At 39.0% G+C, this 23178-nt stretch overlaps 1 protein-coding gene across 3 annotated transcripts in view; it reads left to right on the plus strand.

Moving 5' to 3' along the window:
• Positions 1 to 23178, plus strand: part of GNAL (G protein subunit alpha L) — a 330636-nt gene that overhangs the window by 274694 nt on the left and 32764 nt on the right. The gene's annotated exons all lie outside the window — the stretch shown is intronic.

Below are 23178 nucleotides of genomic sequence, written 5' to 3' on the forward strand. Positions count from 1 at the left end.
TAGCAGAAGGAAAATATTTTTGCAGTAGTCTATAATTTTTTAATACAAAGTGTCTGAATTTTTTTACTGTTTTTTCTGGTTTTGCTAGTTCTTTGTGTCAGGCTCTTCATTAAATTTTTCTTCTTCTCTCTTTTTTATCCATGGTCTTGCCCCTATGTTGTTTTTCCTTTTTTTGAGTCTTTCTCTGGGCTCTTTCCAGATTCTCTCATGTTCCCCATTTGAGTCTCTATCCCTTCTTAGCCAAGTTGTACTTTCTTTTTTATTTATCTCATATCAGACTCTCTTTTTCTTCCTTTCTGGTTGCCTGATGCTTCTTGCAGCATTAATCATCGTATTTATAAGTTAAAATATACTACCATACTTTTAATAAATGTTTAATACGTTGAGAAATCCCTGTTTGTTTTTCCATAAATTTGATTTGTATAGTAATTCTTACAAGCCTCACTGAGCTTTATAGAGTTGCAAACTGTGGGTCTGATTCAACTTCATGGAAGTCCATGAAAATTTTGCCTTTGATTACATTGTCAGCAGTGCCAGACTATGCATATAAACTTCTTTCTGCAAATTTATTTTAAAAATATCTGTAGACACCAATTCTATTATCTTGACACCTGCCTCATAAATTAAAATATGCAATACAATATAGCACAAAGGTCTGCCCATACACCATTAAATATCCACCAAATATCAGCACAAACACCTTGCTCAACAGCCAGAATGGGAAAGAAAGACATTTGGATCGCTTAGCTCAATCCACTACAAAATGCAGACATTTCTGTGTTAGCATGGGCATCCATTATAACAAATTTAACAGTTTTATAGAATCCAATGAATTGTTTGCATATCTTTGTAATTCCTGATTTAGCTGTGTCTGCGAGCCTCCTTGATGAAAACTTAAGTAGTGTTATGGTATGTCACCTTTTTTGTGCTGTGTCAGGATGTGAACCAAACCAAAAACTTAGTTACAGTAGTACTTTCATCACATGTTACAGAGACTGTGCATCTAAATGCACAGTGCATTCCTATAGACATATCTTTATACAAATATCAAAAGTGATTTTTCTGAAAATGTCTGTAGTTTGTCAGTTTCACACATACAAATCTTTACTTGTAAAATTTTAATGGTAGGCCTCATTGTAATACTTTGATTGATGGAGGAGTCTCGTGCAACTGGTGAACTTTCATAGGTGACTGTTCTTTATTGAGTGGTTAGGGGAAGCCCCTGCCATTAACACTGAGATGTTACATGCACATGAGGAAGAAAGAAGGTGCCTAAAATACTGAAGTTGGACGCAGGAGACCTTACTTCAAATCCCAGCCCTGCTACAGGCTTCCTGTGTAACTTTGAGCAAGTCACTTAATTACTCTGTGTCTGAAAAATGGGAGAAGGAGTACTTCTTTTCTCCCACCCTTTTTCTGTTTTGTCCCTTGATATTGTGGACTCTTTGGGAGGTAGGAGGAGCACACTGTCTCTTAGTATGGGTTTGTCCAGTACCTAATATAATGGTGCTTTGAACTTAGGGCCTTCAAGCATTAATACAAGTAATTATATTTGTAATAGTGAAAAACAGGTGAATCATATCTTAATTTTAGCGGTATATTTAATCAGGTTTCATGTGTTCCGTTAGCTTTTACTTCATGGAATAAGAGATAGGTAGCCAAACATTAGGATGTCAGCGCCATTTGTTTTGCTCTTGTGGGATTCACAGCAAAACAAACCAGAAGTCTCCTGGATATATGGAAAATATTTTCAATATGTATTTAATTGACTCTCTAGGATGAATTTTCAAATCAGTGTATGAGGATTTAGCTGTGCCACCTCTGTTCATGTTAATTGTATGGCTAAATCCCTACTTTGCCTTGCCCTACTCCTCCCCTCTTAGATATGTTCACTACTTAGCAGGAGATTTTTCTCCACACCCCTATCCAATTCCCACCTTGCTCCTGCTTATTAGGAAACAAACTAGGGAGCTAACAAAACATTTGCCATGTTTTGCTGTTCATTTATGCTGCTGTTTGTCTCCTCCTATCCCCCTTCTGTGTCTACCTAAATAGTAAGGTCTTCAGTTCAGAGACTATTTGTAAAGCACCTGGCAAACTGCTGGTGCTAAACAAATAAATAATAATAAATCCACAGTACATCTTACAAGAAGCATATCCCTATGGTTTCATATACAGTGAAACCTGCACTAAATCTTCAGTAAGCAACAGCTTTCTTAAAGTATAATTTTTAACCTTATTCCTAAGGTTTCCACAGTACAGTTCGTTTGTTATTTAGTTAATGGCCATTTCTATTAGGCAACCAGTTTCTGGATGGTTGCTTAAGGTAAGTTTTATTACCCAGGCTCACCAAAAGTCTGCTAATGTAACTAGATCCAAGAAACATCAGTTCACTTTCTCTCCTATGAACAGATTATAAAGCCTGTGTATAAAAAAAAAAGTTTTAATGAAGAAAGGAAAATGAATAACAATCAGTAGTGTTGGAGGACTGGTGGGTGGTGATTGGTAGTCACAAACTAAAAGATGAGCTTTTGTACAGGGTGCTAGAAATGGAAAATCTTCTCTTCCCTTATTGTTTAATTTTCATGCACAAGTTTATGATGATAACCTAATGTCAATAAATTTCTGGAAGCTCAGTGACCATTCATGCTTTTCCTACATTATTGTTTATAAGGCAAAAAACAAAATTTGAAGGCTACCTGAGAAAGAAAATGCCTGTGGATTATAGTAGTTCAATTAGCTTGGTGCTAAAGAACAGTAGGACAGGGCAGAGAGGAAGGGGATGAGGGGAATCAGTGGATTCTGGAGGTTGCCACGGAAACAGAAATGCTGCCTCAGTCAGTCATAGGTCGGTCAACTGATGGGGCCTCTTTAAGAAAGAGAACATAAAATAGAAAAAGCAGGCTGCTTGGTGTTTCACACAAATATAGTCATTTACCTAAGAGTATTGTTCCATTTTCATACTGGTGGTTGTGTTTGTTGCTATACAGCATACACAGGCAGGCTTCTGTGCAACGGACATTATATTGGAATAATCTAAAAGCAGAAGGAAGAAGAGTTGATAGAGTAACTTTATCTGGATCAGCATCAGCAATGTCAATACAAATTGTGGTCCATATATACTCTTGATCTTTGAACAGAGCTCTAGTTGATATAAACAAGACTTCCATGCAGAAATAAGGGGTACAGAGTCTCCCTGCACATGGCACCATATAGCAGAACTGTGGCAAATTGCAGTGTTTCCAGGACTTGTGCCCCTGCACAAAGGGGATAAAGCTTGCTCCTTAGTGTTAGGCAATTCCTGCTCAAATTTTTAAATGAGAATTAAATTGGAATCCAAATCAGGGAGGTGGGCTAGAAAAAGTAAAATAAAAATCTAAGAATATTTGTGGGATCTAATATCCTCCTTTGGCAGATTCTCCAAGAGACATCTTGCTATGTTAAGTCGTTGTTTGCAGAAACTAGTTTTAACCATACACACCTAATTCATCCCCCTTCTACTAAAAAGCATTTGAAATTTGTGTAAACAGAAAACCACACAGTCAATGCATTGTTTGAATGAACATGGGGGAAATTCACCCTTCCAAATCTGTAATAGAGCTTTGTGTAAGGAGCTAAGCAGAGAGACAAGATGAGATTCACCTTGCCTCCGAGCAGTAGGCAGGATGTTTGACTGTAGTACAGCCCTCCCAACTTCCTGTGCTGCAATTTGTTGCCTCTGGATCCCAGGAAATTAATACCTAGCTGTTTCAACCCAAGCCTCTGTTCAGCCTGACCCATACACTGGGTTTCTGTAGATGGCCTTGCTCTGGTCCTCCTTTAATTAATGACTGGCAAAATATGACATTCTTTGTCACTTGGTGTCACCAAAACAACAACAAAGTGAAGACTGGGTGCAAAAGTAGAAATGTGTATTTGGTACTGGAAACTATTAAAGGAAAAATACAATTGGTCTGAAAATGCTTCCATGCCATTTATTCTTTGGGGAAAACCACATTAGTATGTTAAGCAACTTAAAAAATAAAAACAAACTGAATTTTTAAGGCTTTTATTTTTTTAATAACCAATTTTCACTGCTAGGAAAAAATCTTTCACAGATTTTTACAAGCTCTAATTACACGTTATATGACACTGGAGAAAGTGTATTTTGAATCTTGAAGGTTGGGGGTTTTTACTTCTTTTTTTTCCTTTTTTTTAAAGGAATTATAAGAAAGTGCATGAGCTTTAGAACAATAGCATTTTAAAATAAGACTGTCTAATGTAACTTTGAACTATTTATACTTTGCAGAGAGATAGTGCAGGTACTTTTATTTTGTGCAATTATGCTTATGTAATAAGCTTTTCTAGGAAGATATCCATTTGACTAGTTTATTTTTGAAAATGTACTCCAACAGAGAGCTAGAAGGTGTGTATCTATATAGTTATTTTTATATAATTTTCAACTTCAATTCTAAATCTGTTTTTTGTATCTGTCAAGAGCTCTCCCTGTACCTGTAAACTCTATGGTGCTGATTTATGACCCATGGCAGACTAGTCTATGAATATTGAGCTTTCAGAATCATTTGGCAGTTGTTTGCTCTTCCCCCGCATCCCCACCCCCCAAAAATTCCTGATTAAATTTAGCTGGTAGTTTTTAAAAGAAAAAAAAGTAGCTTGAATAATTAGAATTTTCTGTATACGAACAATTGCTTGTGCTGTGACATTGATTTTGATCTTTATTTCTAGTCAATTTCCTCCCTCCAGAATTTTCCTGGCGTGGCTCAGTTTAGAGATGCTCACTGAGATGTACAATAGATTGTTTGAAAACCTGAATGAAGCTCCAAAACAAATCTAGTCACTGACACAAATGTAAATATATGTGAATGTTAGAACATGCAACACAACTGCATGTGGTACAGTCTAGACCCTTTAAATGTAAATTCACAAGTAAAACCAAAGCAATACAAATCTCATTATCAGTCAAATAGGTTGATGCTAGGATAAGTAATTGGGTTTATATGAGAAATATATTGGCAGGATAGAATAACTATTCACAGATTCCTAAACGTGGTTGCATGCAAGTTTATGTGGATTGGACATGTATTTTTCTTCCTACAGTAACATTCACTGTTGCCTTAATTTTCCTGAATCAAATATACTTTTAAAATAGTACGATGACACTATTGAAAATGAAAGTATTGCAGTCTTATGACATTCCGCATAGAACTATTTTGCAATTTTAGATCATGCACTGTGTTATAAATTATGTTATGAACATGGTCATACTTTCATATTAACAGAAATGGTCACGCATGATGCATTGAGCCTTCCAGAAAAATTCACTGCCATTTTCCTGTATTAATGAATTACATCTTACCAGCATTATACCACATTGACATGTTTTAATCATTTCTGCACCCAGCATCTCCCACAATTCTTGAGGTCTGGGCTGCTCTCCTCTCTGCAGCTCATGGAGGTGGATCAGAGTCCTGGAGCCATATGGTCTGGTCACGCCCCCCTTAGCTTCTTATTGCTTCCAGTTTCTCTGCCTCCATGGTAGCATGCAGACGGTTGTTTTTACAGCTCCCGCCTTCTCGTCTGCCTACGGGTGGCTTTTTTTGTCAAAATTTGAGGCAGTGGTGAGCAGTGATCTCCCTCCCGAACTCTCTATCACTGTCCACCCCCGACAAGTTTTTTACCCAGTGTTGGAGAAGCCTCAGCTGCAGTGCCTCCCTGCCGGTTCCTTTGCACCTTCCATGCATGGCAGAGCAGCCCAAAAAGCACTGAATGAAATCCAAATGGTGCACTGTGATACACCCAACCTGCACCCAGCCTTCTGTCCCTCACTCTCTTAGGTCCCAGGGCTAGGAGTCAGACAAGCATGTGAGATCCCCTACCCATTGGTCACAAACGCTCCCCCAGTCCTAAAATGGGTCCTGAGTGCCCTAGAAAAGAAGCACCCCCCTCCTTGCAAGTTTGGCCAGGAGTGCTCTGGAAGCTTTTCCCCTCTCTGGTGGAATGGGATCCAGCCGGTGAGGGTTCAGAAAGATCTTGCAAGAGGACTTCAGGCCCTCAGAAAGGTTAGCTGCAAAAGTGGTTCAGAGAGACAGTGACTCTGGGATACACCAAGGAGTTAAGGTCTCCACCCCATCCGTTTTCCATCCAATCCCTCATCTTGAATGACTCCGTAAAGCGCAATCTAATCCAGAATGAGATTTTGCACCTCCTGGATATGAGAGTAATAGAAAATGTTCCCTCCGAAGAAAGATTCTCAGTGTTCTACTCCATTTTCTTTATTGTTCAGAAGTATAAAGGGGAATCCAAGCCGTTCTAGATCTCAAAAGGATCAACAAGTGGATAAAGAAAGTGAAGTTCCAGAGGGAGATCCTACTCTCTGTGGTGTAAATCTCCCCAGGGGGATTTACTGACTTCAGTGGATCTAGCAGATGCATATACCTCTCCATCCCAATTTGACCGTTCTATCACATGTTCCTAAGATTTGCCTATGATAGGAAGCATTATCAATATTGGATACTCTCATTTGGCTTATCCTCTTCCCCCAGGTCTTTACAAAGATGTTGGTGGTAATCATAGCCAAACTCAGGTCACAGGAGAGCCACTTGTTCCCCTTCCTGGATGACATCTTAATCAGAGTTCCATCTCCAGCAGTGGCACACAGAGCTACATCCCTGAACTTGAATCTCATGGAGGCGCATGGCTTCATTATCAAATCAAGAAAAGCTCATTGATTCCGTCCACCCTAATACCCCACTTGTGAATGGACATAGACACTTGGATTGCAAGGATATGTCCATCTCTAGAGAGGTTTCAGAAGATTCAAGACCTCCTCATGTTGTTTTGGAACCGCAAGAGGCCCATTATTGCATTGAGTCTTCAACTGCTAGGCCCCTAATATCGTGCATTATTCCATAGGAGCAATCACACATCAGGCTCCTTCAAGGCTTTGTCTTAAAAGTATGGGACCTCTCCCTGGAACTCATGAACGATCAAGTGAGGGTTCCAGCACAGACGATCAACTCCTTAAAATGGTGGTGAGTCCAGGGCAGTGTCCACAACGGCATGACCATATGCCTTCCAGATCCCCTGATCTTCACAACTGATGCCAGCCTGGAGAGCTGCAAAGCAGACCTGGGATCCCAAAAAGCTCAAAGCATGTGAACCCTGGTGGAAAGGACCCACAGCATAAACCTCCTAGAACTAAGAGCAGTCAAGTTGGCGCTACAAAGATTCCCTTCAACCTAGAGGGGGAATGAAGTTCTGATTCAGTCAGACTGCATGACCGGAGTAGTATATGTGAACAACCCAGGGTCAACAAGAAGCCCAGTGTTATATGCTAAAGCAATGGAAATCATGCAGTGGGTGGAGCTGTTTTTCCTCTCCATGAGGGCAGTTCATTTGAAGGGAGACCTGAACCAGAAGGCAGACAGACTTAGCAGCCACAAGGTGAATAACTCCAAGTGGTGCCTGAATCTGGAAGTCTTTGAGTTAATCATCCAATTGTTCAGCCTGCCCTCAACTGACCTATTTGCAAACCACATGACCCTGAAGACACTAAAGTACTTCTCCAGGGAAGTGGACCCTAGATCCATGGGGACAGATGCCCTCTCACACAGATGGCCACAGAGCTTCCTCTGAGTTTCCACCCTTCCCATTATAAGAAAAGATGGTCCAGAAAATAAAATGAAAACTGGTGACAGTAATATTGGTAACCACACATTGATCAGGGAGACCGTGGTCTTTGGACCTGGTAGAGCTGAAATTGGGATTGTCATTATAGCTTCCAAAGAGACAGGACATCTTCTCACAAGGTCCTCTGCTTCACCCTGACCGGAATTGGCTGCATCTATCAGCTTGGCCATTGAAAAGGAAGCACTAGTATCATAAGGCCTGTCCTCAAATGTCATAAAAACACTTCTTTCTTGTAGAACAATATTGATCTTGAAAGCATACTCCTTTATCTGGACCAGGTTTTGCAGGTGGTGCCAGGAACACAAAGCAAACCCTAGAAATCCAGAAATTCTGGCTATCTTGGATTTTCTCCAAGAAGGCTTCAACAAAGGTCTCCAACCCTGCATCACTGCACTCAGGTGTCTGCGCTTAGTAGCATGATGTTTGCAGGATCTGCAGATTCCTTGGCAGAGAACCCCCAACTACCCAGATTCCGAAGGGTGATCCACTTAGCCAAGCCAGCAATTAGACCTCTTTTTCCCAAGTGGGACTTGCCCCTGGTATTGAGAGCCCTGACAAACCATCCCTTCAAATCACTGGTGTCAGTGTCAATATTTTATTTGTCCATCAAAACTTGCTTTATGATGTCCACAGGCAAGTCTCAGAGCTGGCAACCCTCTCTAGGCAGAAACCATGTTGCGTGTTCCACAAGGATAAGGTGATGCTCAGAACTCTGGAATCATTTATCCCAAAGGTGAACTCTTCTTTCCATGCTTCCTGAGAGGTGGTTCTACATTCTGTCCAAGGCCACAGCATCCCACCGAGGAGAGGTGGCACAATTAAGCTATCAGAAGGGCTCTGAAAATTTACCTCAAACCTACAATCTTCAAGGAGATCAGCTGCCCTGTTTGTATCCTTTCATCCAAAATGCTAAGGATAGAGCTTCCCCGTTTTCTATTGCTTGGTGGATTGGACTATGCCTTGTGAGAGCATGCAAGGCATCAGCAATTCTTGTTCCAGAAGTGATCAGGACACACCCCCACGTAATCCCTGGTGACCTTGTATGCAGAAAGAGCTAATGGATCCACGTGAAAACTTGTGAGGCAGCCAGCTGGTCAAATGCTACCACCTTTATCAAGCCCTACAAGATGGACTTCCTGTCCTCTGCAGAGGCATCCTTTGTCAGGGAGGTGCTGCAGACGATGGCCTGGAAATGATTTTGCTCTTTGATCAAATATTATAGATGGGAGGGATCCCATTTTCATTTTTCTGTCCTATTCTATAATCCTCTCTATATCTGTTCGCTGCTCACTTCTTCCTAGGTGTCAGAATTGTGGGAGATGTTGAGCAGCAGAATGAAAAATTTCTTATTGATAATTTCTTTTCTCCTAGCAGCTTTTCCCACAATTCTACCTGGATGGCTCTTGCATCAAGGGTCAGATATTAAGTGGAATTGTTACCATACTGTTGTTATCGCTGGAATATTTGTTATTACTTATCTTACACAAATTTCACAGCTTGTGAATAATTCATCTGGAAGCAAGGAGGAGCTAAGGGGGTGTGGCCAGACAGTGTGGCTCCAAAACTCTGATTCACCTCCCTGAACTTCAGAGTGAGGAGAGCAGCCCAGGCCCCAGACATCAAGAATTGTGAGAGACACTGGCTAGCAGAAAGGAATTTACTGGTGAGAAATGTTCCATTTTTTCATACTGGGTAATTGTACTGATTTAACCCACTCATTATCAAACTTCTAGTGGTATTATCTATATGTAAAAGTTTGTTTTCTGGAGCATTGTACATGAAAAGCCCCTATAATCAACCCACTGGTCCTCCAACACACGCATTTGCCTTCTGTGAACACAGTTCCTCCTGCCATTCACAGAGAGAGAGCATCAACTTTGGAATTGCCAGTTCAAAAGCTACATCAATAGCATTTAAAAACTAGTTTTAAAAGATACATAATATAGCTCTTAAGAGTGTGTGTGTTGTGTTGGGTATGTCATAAACAGTTATAAAAGAGCAAGCTCCTTTAGTCGTCTTCATTTCCTATGGACTTTACTCATTGTTTTGGCTTGTTATTAAACAGTACATATCAGAGGCCTAATTATTATGATTTTGTAGTTGCTTTAAAGGAAGAAAATTGTAGGTGGACAGCCCCAGGAAAGAATTAGATTTGATAAGAAATTCCAAATACATAACAGAATCTATCTGATAGTACTAGTGTGGCCGTGGAACACGGTTGGCATTAGTGTTTTGCACTTGTGCTTTGTGCACTATGTTCGTTTTCCCATCTGTGCTTAGGTGTTTTGGTCTTGGTTTATAAAACATCATATACCATTTGTGCTCTGTTTACCTTACAGACAAGCCATTATGCTACTCACGAGTGTGGCAGCTGAGATCACCTGATGCATTTATTCTGATATCCTCTAGATATATATATACATTTGTTGGGACTTGAGGCAGAGCATTCTCAGCTGAGGGTCATCTAACTGTATAATTCAGTTCCCTTGAGCAGCCTGGAGTTTTGCTATCAAAGCACAATGCACCCTCCACATGACTCTCCAGAACACACTGTGCCTGGTGTGTCATATCCATAACAATAGAAACAGGAGATGACCTATGAGTGTGAGGCAAATTGTGTTTTGTTCCACTTCCTTGAGTGGTTTTTAAATATTCGTGTTTAATGTACTTATAGAGTGTTTAGTATATTTAGTTTCACTCACTGATGTTGGGGAGTCACATAGGCTGGTGGATGGCAAACTGCAATGGCAGTTACATACACTTTTTAGGGATGCTGACTACCTCTCTTCCACCAGTTCCTTGGGGGCCAGAGTGTCCAAATCAAAAGCAGTTGGATTTTTTTTTAAATCTATTTACAGGTCACCTTTAATAACAAGATAATTATCACACAGGCACGGTCATGTCTCAGAATAAAGTGGGTCTTCTGTAACTGAAGTGCTCAGTGTAGTGTCACATGTTGCTGGACTTGGGCCCACTGTGGTCCCAGACTTTTTATTCAGCCTTTGGAAATTATGCTGTAATGTGCAAATAGCAGATTCAAGATCTTCTGCAATGAAAGACATTCATTGAGGCCCAATCTCAGCTGTGACTTAGCCGTGTACTTAAATTTTAAACTGAGTCCAGTGCAGCTACTTACATGCTTAAAGTTAAGTTCACGAGCAAGGCTTTAAAGAATCAGGGCTTTAGTGAGTATCTCATAGATTCTTTAGCCCTGAGGGATTCTTTAGCCCTATACTAGTTCTTTCTGGGTAGAGTGTGGGGTTCAGGTGCGGAGAGAGAGAGAAGAATCTGAGGAAAGTTCAGAAGTCTCACATAAGCGGAATATCTCATTGCTTTTTATACAAGCAATCTACATTTTTCTGCATTTATTTATCATTGTCTCTTATCTGTAGCATTCTTCTAGCAAAATAAATAGTCTTGAGGATTCTGATGATGATGTTCCCAGTTTTAAAGAACAACAGCAATTTTTAAAAACATAACTTTATCAAAAGTCCTTTAAACTGCTTTGAATGTGTTCCAACTATAATTCCTTTCCAGTTGCTACTGGTTGCCTGTGTTTGCAACCTCCACAACCTGTATTGAGATCCTGGGATTGCAGAGGGCATTTGCAGTGCTTGTAATGAGACACAGGCCTGATACTCAACTCTCAGGGAGAAAAGATATTAAACAGAAGAATACATCCAGACCAATTGGGAACTTCCCTTTTTTCCTGGCCTCTAGTACTTTTTTTTTTTGTCTGCATTATATATTGTGCTAATGAGTGTCAGAAGTGCACTGTGATATTTGTAATGAAGGCAGACAGCCCAGATGAAAGACACAAATCCTGTATTAGATTAAAACATGATTTTTAAATGTCAATATTTCTTTTATTATTTAGTATATATTATTTCTGTTGAATAGTATTCAGTTATAGATATTATTGAATTAATTAATTCCCTTTTTTGCTAGCCACCTCCAAAGCACAGAAAACTGCTGCTTCAGTGGTTCTCTTCCTTGATCACATACACTGCTGCTTTTCCTGCACTTCTGCAGTTGAATCTAGTGAGAAAATATATTTATTTCTTACATATCATACTCCCCTCCTACCCTCCTTTTGTACCTGCAGGTCCAGAAGCTATTTTTGCCCCCAGGATTTATATTGGTTACATTCATAATAAATAATAAAATAAATTGTAAAATACATTGTAAAATACATGTAAAATACATTGTAAAATACATTGTCTTAAATAGTTTGTTTTGAATATGACTATATTGAAATAATACAAAAATAAAATTACACTGAGGCCTTGTGGAACAGAACATATTGTAAAATGTGGAAAATATTGATCAAAGTAGTTACCCTTTCCTAATTAAAGAATGGTCTCTGTTGCCAACAAGTCATCACAATTATCATGTGAGCACATGATTTAAAATGTACTCTTCTAGATTAATTTTAAGCTTTTTTCAACTGTGCACTTTTGCAAAGCAAAATTATTATTTTTTTAAAATAAAGTATGATCTTCGGATGCTCTTGTAGCTTGATGTATGAAACACTAACACAAGATGTACATTCATTGAGGAGATACACCCAGGATGGTGTCGGAATGGGATTATTTGTAATCCATTTAAGATTATTACTAACAATCTAAAGGGATTACAGGATTAAACAGTGATAGGAAATGTAGCTGTCTACTTATTTAGACTAAAGTAGAAACTGGCAGATTTTGGTGTGACAATGTTTGGGTTCAAAAGTCACATTTGTTTAAAAGCAGAAAATCAAAACTAGAAAATTAACCTCTAGCTATTAGTGAAAAATCACTCTTGGTTAATTTTTTTAATGTTTCTAATTATTAAACTATTTAGTTGCTAACTAATCCACTGCTCTGTTTGCACTGAACTGTAATGCACTGCATTATTGAAACCAAATTATTGTTTTGTTACCTTGGACTCTATACTAATAGATTCATGGGTTAATGATTACTTCTTGAGTAAGGTCACTGGTACAGTAATTCCATATGACATTTCTACACCTAAGACAGAAGTCCAGGCTCCAAATGATATTCTCTTTACCAGTTTAAGGCCTGATAGTGCCAAATGGCAAGCACCTTCTACAAGTTGTTGAATGCCCTCATCTAAGTGGGATTAGGGGGATTACGTTGCAGAATTAGGCTATTAGGGCCTGATCCCACTATCATTTAAATTAATGAAAAAGTCCCAGGGTCTGATTCTCATTTGCTCTAAGGCCCCTTTACACCACTCTGGCATTATAAGGGTGCTTTAAAGGGGTATAAATTAAATTTGCACCCACTTTAATGCCCTTTAATCTGCCAGACCAGTGTCAAGACACTTTCATGTAAACAGAATCAGGCTCACATTAACTTCCATGAAAGAAAAATCAGGTCCTTAGAGAGTATCACAACAGTGACTTTGGGCCATTTCTATGCAGTGAGTGCTACAATGGCACAGCTATAGCACTTTTGAAGCTATAGTGCTCGTGGCTGCAGGTACTGGAGCAATGAAAGGGGTTTTTTCATTGCTGTGGCTCTCCAGAGTCCCCGTGCTTTGATAGGTAGGTCAAAGGCAGCATTCTTCCATCAACCTAGCTGCATCTACCAATGGGGTTTTGGTTGGCATAGCTATGGCACTTGGGAGTGTGAAAAATTCACACCACTGAGGACCATAGCTATGCTAATCTAACTTTTAAGTATAGACTAGGCCTCACTCTTCATGTAGGTACCAGATACACTATTTCTCAGAATATTCCATAGAAGCTGAGCCTTGAAATAGGACAAACTTCCCCTGAAAAAGTAGATTGTTAGGGATTTTGCTGTCGTAGTTGACAGGACTGGAGTGACATGGGCAATTATGTGGATGTTAGGGTTTTTTAAATCTTGTCCTTCTCTTTAAAAAAAATTGTCTCGATATTTAAATGTGCTAGCAAGCAGCTTTGGATTTTTGACATTTATACTGTACTTGCAAATGTGTATGCAGCACTGCCCAACAGTTCTCACGTAAATCTAATTTTTTTTCCACAAGGTGTAGATATAAAAACATTTTAAGAAGAAAGGCAGAGTAGAAAGTTAAAATTTCTTCTCTGAGACTGTTTTCTGGACCTCCAGAAGTTGTACAGTACAGATTGAGTGTTTCAGAGAGAATACTTATAATTGGCTTCAGTGGAGTTGGAAGCCAGCTTTAATAGCCTTACATCAGAGATCAGTTAAGCAAAACTCCATCCTTGTGGTGATGGTGCTTGTGACATTTTGTAGAAACTAAGCAACTCACAACATCACCCCACCAACGGAGCAACAGCTTCTAAAATGTTCTAACACAAAGAGCTTTGCTGCACTGCAGTAGTGCTTTGTAATATTGAAAGCTGCAGCTTTTATCATGGTACCGCCATGAAACACATTCTTTAGCCTGCCGAGTTGCTCGACGCTAAAAGTTGCTAATGTAGGTCATGATCCTGCAATGAGCTGAGCACAAGCAGACCCCCGCTAACTGCAAAGGGGCTCCACATAGGCACAGGGGTTCACTTATGAATAGCTCATTGCAGCCACAGAGCCATGGTGCTTAGTGTTGCCCTTGCCCCTCTCTTTCACAGCTTTCATGCCACTCTGTATTGGCTCCAATAGACAGTTACCACAAGCCTCAATGGGACTGGCAGCATTACTCCTGCAGGGTAGGGGACACCCCTGTTCCCAGCTGAGGGGTACCCATCATCCCAGACTAGGCGTGCACATAAGTGTGTAAACTAGCTGACATTCCTCTAACTTTCCCTAAACTAGTGCCTTTGGCCTGCAAAATAGTAGCTGCTAAATAGGGATTGGGGAAAGTGATTGATTTTAAAAGCTAATAAAAACATAATGTCAATTTTTTTAAAAAAGGAAAGCAAGTGGGAATCAAACTGTAACATAACTACTCTCCACCTAACATAATTATATTGCTGTTTTAATAACTGATGCCATGGGGGATATTGCTAACTTACCCTCCAGAGGTGTCAGTGTGAAGGGGCAGAAAGGCAGTGGTATGGGGGGATAAGGAACACTCATCGAGGGCAAGTGTACACTAGAAGCACTATATCAGCACAGCTGCACTGCTGTCTGGTGAAGACACTCTATGCCAATGAGAGCGTGCTCTCCCGTTGGCATAATTACTCCACCTCCAAGAGAGGCGGAGAGCATCTCTGGCTGACATAGCGCCAGTGTGGACAGCGCTTAGGTTGCTGTAGCTTGCATTGCTCAGGGGGGTGTCTTTTGCACACCCCTGAGCAACGTAAGTTAGATTGACCTTAAGTGGTAGTGTAGACCTGCCCTGTGTGTTCTCTACCACCCTAGTACCATTTCTTATTACTGGTATCACAGCCCAGGATAAGAAGCATGTGGGGTACGATTGTGATGCTAGTATTGAGCACTAGATTTTATAGTCCTACTGTGGTTTTAGTTATTTTAACAATGAAATGGAATTAGAACCATTAAGAGCAAATTGGGCATGGTCACTGTATTCTGCTTACAGTAGGCACAAAACTGCAGGCTTTGTGTTTCTCAGGTAATGGAAGTTACTTGATTGCCAGGTTTCTTGCCTTACACTAACTACCTAAGGCATGAAATAATCACTCAGCAGTGCCGTGCATGTCATGACTGACTGCTTAAAAACATGCAGTGGTTAAATATATCCTGTTCTAAAATGGGCAAGATTAAACGATTACTTAACAATGAGTATTTTTCAACATCTTTACTTGGAAATGTAGAGACCATTTTGTGTCACTTAGTGCTCACTCCTAATATTTGCATCTCCACTGTTAGATCTGTGCCTCATGGTGCAGGCATTGTCCTTGTTTCCAGCTGCTAAACTACCTTAAACTACGCCTGAGAATGCTTGAAATATTTTCCTGATATTACTTTTACAGGTAAGTAATTGCTATAGTTGCAAAGGGATGTTGTGATTGGGATGGGAGGGAGATGGTCTGTGCGATCTGAAAGAGGAGAGGAGCTGTCCAGTTAAATTCTGGCCAACATTATAAACTGTTGAGCAGGGTTGCTGTGCTCCACCTTTACTTCCCCAAAGAGGGATGGCTGTACTTCAGTGGTGAGTGAAGTGATTCCTTTGTGTAGTTTGGTGAAATGCTTTAGAATACTTTGGGATGAAGGATGTCCATTCCAGACATTTCCCCATACTTTTAAGTTCTGAGCCTTTGATCATCTTCAGGGGGATGTTTTCTCACCTTTGTAAATGAATACCAGTGAGTGGTTTCAGTGTCCTTAGAGAGCCCAAAGGAACATTCTCCTTTTGGGTGGATTTCACCCACATCCCCTTGTTCTCCTTGTTGCTGAACCGTATAGTATCCCTGTATGGGAACGGGTTGCTGGTGAAGTGTACACAGAGAGCCCTCTGTAAAAAAACAACTGAGAATAAAAATAGACAGACTATGGGAGCAGAACATTGGAGGTGGGCCAAGGAAAGGGCCACTGATCCATGCTTACGCAGTGCGGAAGGGAAATGGCCACTGTTGCAGCTCAGAGAATAGAATTGTTTTTCACTGCCACCTCTCAGACGGCCTGTATAAGTCTGCCACGCAAGTTTCCCATTTGTCCTTGCGCACAGGGAGAATTAATTTCACACTTTCTCTGTTCTCACTCTCCAGGAATTTAAAATCATCTTTCTACCTTTCCCATATGGGCAAAACTCCTCCTTAAAATGATCTGACCGGATAGTAGTTTTCAGTTTGCTTATCTCAGACATAGAGGTACCAAGATAAGCTTTCAAAGAAAAGTGTAAGCTGAGCATGTAACATCCTGCAGAGAGAAGTTTTCCTTACTTTTCACCTCCTTCCAGCAACTTTTTGCATTCCCAAACAAGAGTGGGCCGAAGATTGTTTCTGCTATGTAATTGATGCTTATAAATCAGATGCATCTGACAATGCCAAATGTTAATAAGACTTTTGTCCTTAATTTGGCTTCCAGGAACATAAGTGTCAAAGTTCTTTTTGGAAGAAGCAAACTGCAGGGGTGGGACATAGAACCAAGGTCTTGATTATTTGTTCAGACACATGAAAGACACTGCAGCCAAATTTTAATTGAGTAATTACATTCTGCCTATCTAAATCCCTGTACACTTACGGTATTCTTCACTTCCTGACCTAAGCTGTTGTGCAGTGTTGCTGTATGGTGTTAAACAGTTGTTTCATTCCAACAGTGTGGATGAAGTGATCCCTGTATATCATGTGTCAGTTCAAGTTTGCAAAGCGCTCTAGATATGCAACATGATCTTACTCTTTTGATTCATTATCTTTTGGCCCTCTACTGAGAGTGGCTATTATTACTGCAGAATGTTCTGTATGTAGCCTTTGTATTTCACAAGGGATAGTTATGATAGTTATCAGATCTCTGTGTGCATGTCATATGGATATACCAGTATATGTGTAAAGATTATGGGCCTGAATCTCCCCTCTGCCAGTATAAATCAGAAGTAACTCCACTGAAATCAACAGAATTACACTGGTGTCATTGACATGAGAATCGGGTACTATATGCACAAATCTAATCAACATCAGTTAATAGTTTTGTTTCTCTCTTAGTTTGTGTTTTGAACAGCTCCATCATTTTGACCTTTAGGAATGAAATTTGTGTTACCACCCGGTTTAGCAGAAATTATCTTTCTCTCTATTTTCTCCTTTTGCTCTTCACCCTTCTCCCTCCCTGTTCTCTGGGATCATCATGCACGTCAGGATAGCAGATGAATAAGGTTTTCAGTGTGGTTCTGTACTGTAGAGAAATGGGATACATATCTTCGTCTTAATTCTGCCAGAGCCTGCTAATCCCTGTTTAAATGGAAGTTTTCCAGGTTTAAATCTTAGCCAGTGTTTATGTTAAGAGGGTTAATGGTGATCCCCAAAAACCTCTCATTGGTTCACAAAGCAAAAACATCTGTTGGGCTAAAAAGTGGTTAGTTAGCTAAATTAGGAGGAAACGAGGCTTTTCCCAAACGTAAGACTGCCATCAACAGGAAATGCTGCAACAGATTTAGGGAGTCAAGAGAGGGCAAGTGGATGGAGAAGTTATACTCTTTGATCTTTGTGTGTGTGTGTGTGTGTGTGTTCTTTCAATTTAAAAAAACCCAAACCATTGTTATTAAATGGAACAAAGTTCTTTAGAACATATCTAAAACATTTATTGTGCTTGAATAACTTTTAATGTATTTGCTTAGGTTAATGCTTTGGCCAAAAGCTGTGAGGCCTTTTTGCATAAATGGCTTGGAGTACATAGCTGGGAAAAGGCAATTTGGCAAGTAATAAGCAGGGTTAAACTGAATGCCTAGTAATGTTTATAACAAAAAACGAAACTCTGTGTAATAGGAGTTACCCATGTTTTAGATATTTTTCATCATCTTCATTAAGCCTATTTCTAAATACCATCTGCCCTTTGATTTGTTGTGGGGTGGGGCCCTGAGATTGGGTTACGTATGGGCCCCTCTCAGTAATAATATGCCACTACTTTTAACCTCTCTGAATCTGCTTTCTTCTCTGTGATGTGGTATTAAATAATATTTGTATACCTCACAGGAATATTGTGAGGTTTAGTTCATTAATGGTGAAAAAGCATTATGAGATTGATTTAACTTTTTACCCTTTTAATTCAGCCCTACTTGCTTCAGGAGGTGGGGATTGATGGTAGATATAACCATACTTATAAGATGACAGAGACTACACGTTCTCATGTGCTAGTTAGGACTGTGAAATGTCATAGCTACCAGAGCTGAGAGAGGTTTCATCATCAAGGGATTTCTTTGTGAGGAGTTTAAGAAATCTGTTCTTCCCTTGATGCACATTGACAGTGGTGCTGGAACAATCTATATAGTGGAGGTGCTGAACCATTGAACCAAAATGCAAACCCCTTTATATGATGGAAACCACTTCAAGCCAGGGGGTGCGGCAGCACCTCCAGCACCCCTAGTTCCAGCACCTATGCATACTGATGCATAACTCCCCATGCATCCCTTGTGCTTGATGTTTTGGTAGCAGAAATCCATACACTCTCTCACCTTCAGGCTGCACTATTGTAACTCACTCTATCTGAGGTGAGACAAAAAGTTCATGAAGAAACTACAAGTAGGTACATAGCTCAGTAGCCCAATGCCTAAGTGGGATGAAATAAAGAGAACCTATCTGCAACCTACACCACTGTTCTTAAACTCTGTCCTGTGTTGCTGTTCTCTACCAAGTCCAATTCAAGGTTCTGATGCAGATCTATAAAGCCTTACAATGGGTAAGACCGTACCACTGTGACAGCTACAGTTGTCCAGTGCACTAGAAGTAACAAAGCACAAATATAAAATCGGGAAGGTCAGAGCCTTCTCAGCAGTAATTCTAGAGCCCTGTAGCACCTTCTTATTGGAGATAGGGAGGAGTCTTACCCTTGTTACCGTCCAGTCATGTTGTAAGACTCTTCAATAAAGTATTCCCCCAAGAGGAGAGCTGGCAAGATGCTCTGAAGTAAAAGGGTTAAATCAATGAATAAGATTAGAGAATTACCTGACCCTCTGGACAGATCAAACTGTTTCCAACAGGCTATGTCCATTTGATCGTTTCCACGGTGAGAGAATGAGTCTATTACACCTGCCTATCAATAGAAGAATAACAGACTGTTTTATATTGTGCACTTCTGACAAGTTAAGGGCTATTAAATTAAACCCAAGCATTCATTATTAAAATCTAATTTCATTTACACTAAATTTTGCACTTTTTTTCTGTGGAAGCTCATGCTGTTAAACTAAAATGTATGTATATTCTGTCAGTGAAGAGGTTGCAGTATGAAACTCCTGCAGTGAGGGTCTGCCTGGGTACAGAAGGGCGTGTGGTTTAGTAAATGCTGCCCTCTACAGGCTGTCTCATCTGCTCTTAAAATTCATTGTATACATTCAAAGCTTTCCAAAAGACATTTGCCTTTTTTTCTCTCCCTTTGCTAAGGTATTGTGCTCACTTGCAACCACCTTCTCAGTCTCTCGTGCGTGCGTGTGTGTATTAAAATAGATATCTTATATTTCTAGAGTACAAAAATGAAGTACTAGACATGTGTTTATTCCCAATAGAACTCTTAGACAACATAGTAAAAACACGAATGTATAATTATCAATAACTATGTTTTAAATATTATGTAAATAAATGCAAAATTTAGTAATATTCTCTGTCTGTGAGTTATTTTCTTCTGTGGTTGCTTAAACAGTTGGAACTGTAAAACTGTATTCTTTTTTAGCTACAGTAAGTGCTACAGGCTCCAGAATGGATTAAAAACAGATGCTGTTTTACTGCCTCTGCCCAATTTGAAAGTCTGTTCATTGTTTTATTGATCCCCTTTCCTGCATGGGAATCTACTGCACAACCCTATTGAGGATGGACTAGAATGCTCCAAGAGCACAAGGAAAATTTTAAAACTATATATTAGCAACACTTAAACACAGAACAAACAAAAAATCTTATTTATTTAAATATTACGCCATAAAGTGGGGTTTTTAAATGATCAGTACATTGTCAATAGAATATTTTACCAAACTCCACTTTGATTATTGCGAAACGGAGTGGAGCGCAGTGCATGTTTGCTTGAAGCCTATCAGTGGGAACTTGTAGGATTAAGGAAACTAGGGCATTCCCCAAAAAAACACACACTAATCTTGTGTCTTTGAGATCATAGCAGGTGTAAAGGGCACGGACAGCCACACTCTGATCAAGCAGGCATTTTATAACAAAGTTTTACCATCGCCAGAATCTTTTCTCTCATAGCAGCTACCCAAGAGAACTCAGTTTCAAGTTCTATAGGTAATTGAGATAGGTAATCTAATCATAAAATGTCTGCCTGTGGCATGTATACAGGATTAATTGCCCTCCATAAGAGGGCTGAATGTGAGTCCCACAGTTATATGACTCTCCTCTCTCTCCTAACAAAGAGTCTCCAAAGCCTTCACTGACCTATCAAAAGTATAAACAGTTACTGCTCTCCAGCTGCGTTACTTGGAATGATCATAGATTTGTGATCCTCCTTTACCTCTGTAGACTTCAATAAATAGAAGCAATTCAGTTCTGAAGATCTGGAGGCCTAGAAATTCCAAAGGCGATGGAATTATTAGTTCTCCCTTTCAGGAGCTATCACCAAAGAATATCTGAGGAAACATTATTTTTCAGTGGTATAAAACTCCCATTTCTAGTTTTGTAAGATCTCAGGAAAACAGACTTTAAACTTGTTGCAGATGCAGAATTGAATATTGCTCTTCCTGCACTTCAGAGCATTGTAATTTTGAGGAACGAAGAAAATGGTCGGTTCGCTGTTGATTTCCTGTTCTAAATTGCAGCTGTTTGAAACTAGGGGTTTGGAAAGTTAGGACAAGACCCTGGAAGATGTATTAGTGGGTAGAGTGCAAGTGAATCACTCAAAGTTACACAGTAAATGCAAAAAGAAAAGGAGTACTTGTGGCACCTTAGAGACTAACAAATTTATTTGAGCATAAGCTTTCGTGAGCTACAGCTCACTTCATCGAATGCAGTTTATTGCATCTCTTTGCAGTTTATCTTAGTCTTTCAATTCTAATAAGTGTCAAAATACACTTGCACAAATGTAGTATGGTTTTCATTTTTTATTTTATTCTTATGACTAAGAATTTCCTTTTATTTTGTTTATTGGAGGATTATCCATATGGAATAATTGGCTGAATGTTTCCCTTTGATAATTCACCTGGTTAGAAAGGGATTTTGATGTATGACTACCTACTGTTACTAAGTATTTATTAATCCTTTTTTCAAAAATATTTGCCTGGCCACTACAGTTGCTCAAATTGCCATGCTTTTTTAGAAGGAATAATACCTATTGATAGTTCCTATCTATGCACGTCTGAAACCTGCACTTTTGTATTCACAGCTTGCATGATATAAAATTTAGAGATTGCTTGTCAAACTGTCAGCTGAGTTTCCTAGGAAACTCACTAAGGATATTTATAAAACTACAGATAGACATATTAATAGATAGAAAGAATAATGTCAGGCAATGACTATTTTTTTTATTTCTCCAGTCCATTTTAACATGCTTTAAGACAACAGTGAACTAATCCAGTTTACTTACAGAGGCTTGATGACCTTTTCATCAATCTTGCCCCCCCTTCTGCATCCCAGTTTAAAAATAAATAAATAAAATTGCAGATTGTTCCATGTCAAGATACGTTAAAAATTGTGTTGTACTAAGTGTACAGAAGAAACTAAATACTGTGTTATGCCAATTATAAATCAGAATTACTCATAAATTAAAAAATGGGTTTGTGAAGTTATAAATCTAATTGGACTGTGTACAGTGTGTTATAGTTTCATGACACACATGAAAGCCTACATGTTTCATTTCAATGCAGATTTAAAACACTTATTGCAGGCTTGACAAAAATATTGAATGAATGTTTGTCAAGAATATGCACAAGTAGAGGATTTGTCAATTCTGTAGATACAAAAATACAGTAGAAATTCATTCTGTTTACTTAGCTTTACATATTATGTAGGTTGTACCTGTACAAAGAGGAAAAAATGATTATATCATCAACTTTTACTGGTTTTCTATTGCATTTTCATTATTCGGATATTGCTGATATAAGGATTAATAAGGGTGGAGTGAATTCTCAACTTTTAAGCATATCAAATCTGAATTTTGCATCTTGTATCTTTACTGTTCTACGATGTACACCTGAAAAATGTAAATTCCAACAAGAGGCAATGAATAGAAGTACTTGGGGGAATGTAGAAATTAATGTTCTATGGAAAGCAATTTTAGAAAAAGAGATCAAGTTAATGTATTTAATGTTGTGATGGAAGAGAAGCCTGTGTGTTTAGTAAGATGATGTCAGCTCCATATCTCCTCATTTCTGAAATCCATTACTTGTACAAGTAGTGCATTTATTTGGTTGTCAAAGCTATAATCTAATATTGTGGTAATTAACCAAGCAGGTAATTTATATGCAGGTTATTCAAGAATTATTTTTCTCTCTGCAAAAATAAGATTGGGTGTTTGTTTTGGGGTTTTTTTTACATTTGAGAAAACCGTACAAATGTTCAGTTATAAAAAATGTAAACCATGGGAAATTTGCTAGTACTAAACTAAAAGGTTAATATACTGTGAAGACACTGAGATTATGTCAAACTCTAGTAGTAACAAATATTGACTTATCAGATACTAATGATACGATTGATGCTTGATAAAGTAAGATGATGATGATGATCACTATACAATGCTGTATTTTTTTCAGTACAGATCACTGTAGCTAGTTTCACTAAAGCATAAACTATACTGCTGGGTTTTTGCCCAAAATATTTGATATTTTTAATGTACATATCATTTAAAAATAACCTTGTGATCATGGAGTTCCCTGATGATTATATCTCAGTTATCTACAGTTTTGGCAGTGGAAAACAAAAAAAAATTACTGCAAGTAATTTTTTATTATACACACAGGCACACATGCACGCACATACACACACTGTATCTTTCA

This window comes from Natator depressus, chromosome 2 (assembly GCF_965152275.1).
Source record: "Natator depressus isolate rNatDep1 chromosome 2, rNatDep2.hap1, whole genome shotgun sequence".
Classification (NCBI taxonomy): domain Eukaryota; kingdom Metazoa; phylum Chordata; order Testudines; family Cheloniidae; genus Natator; species Natator depressus.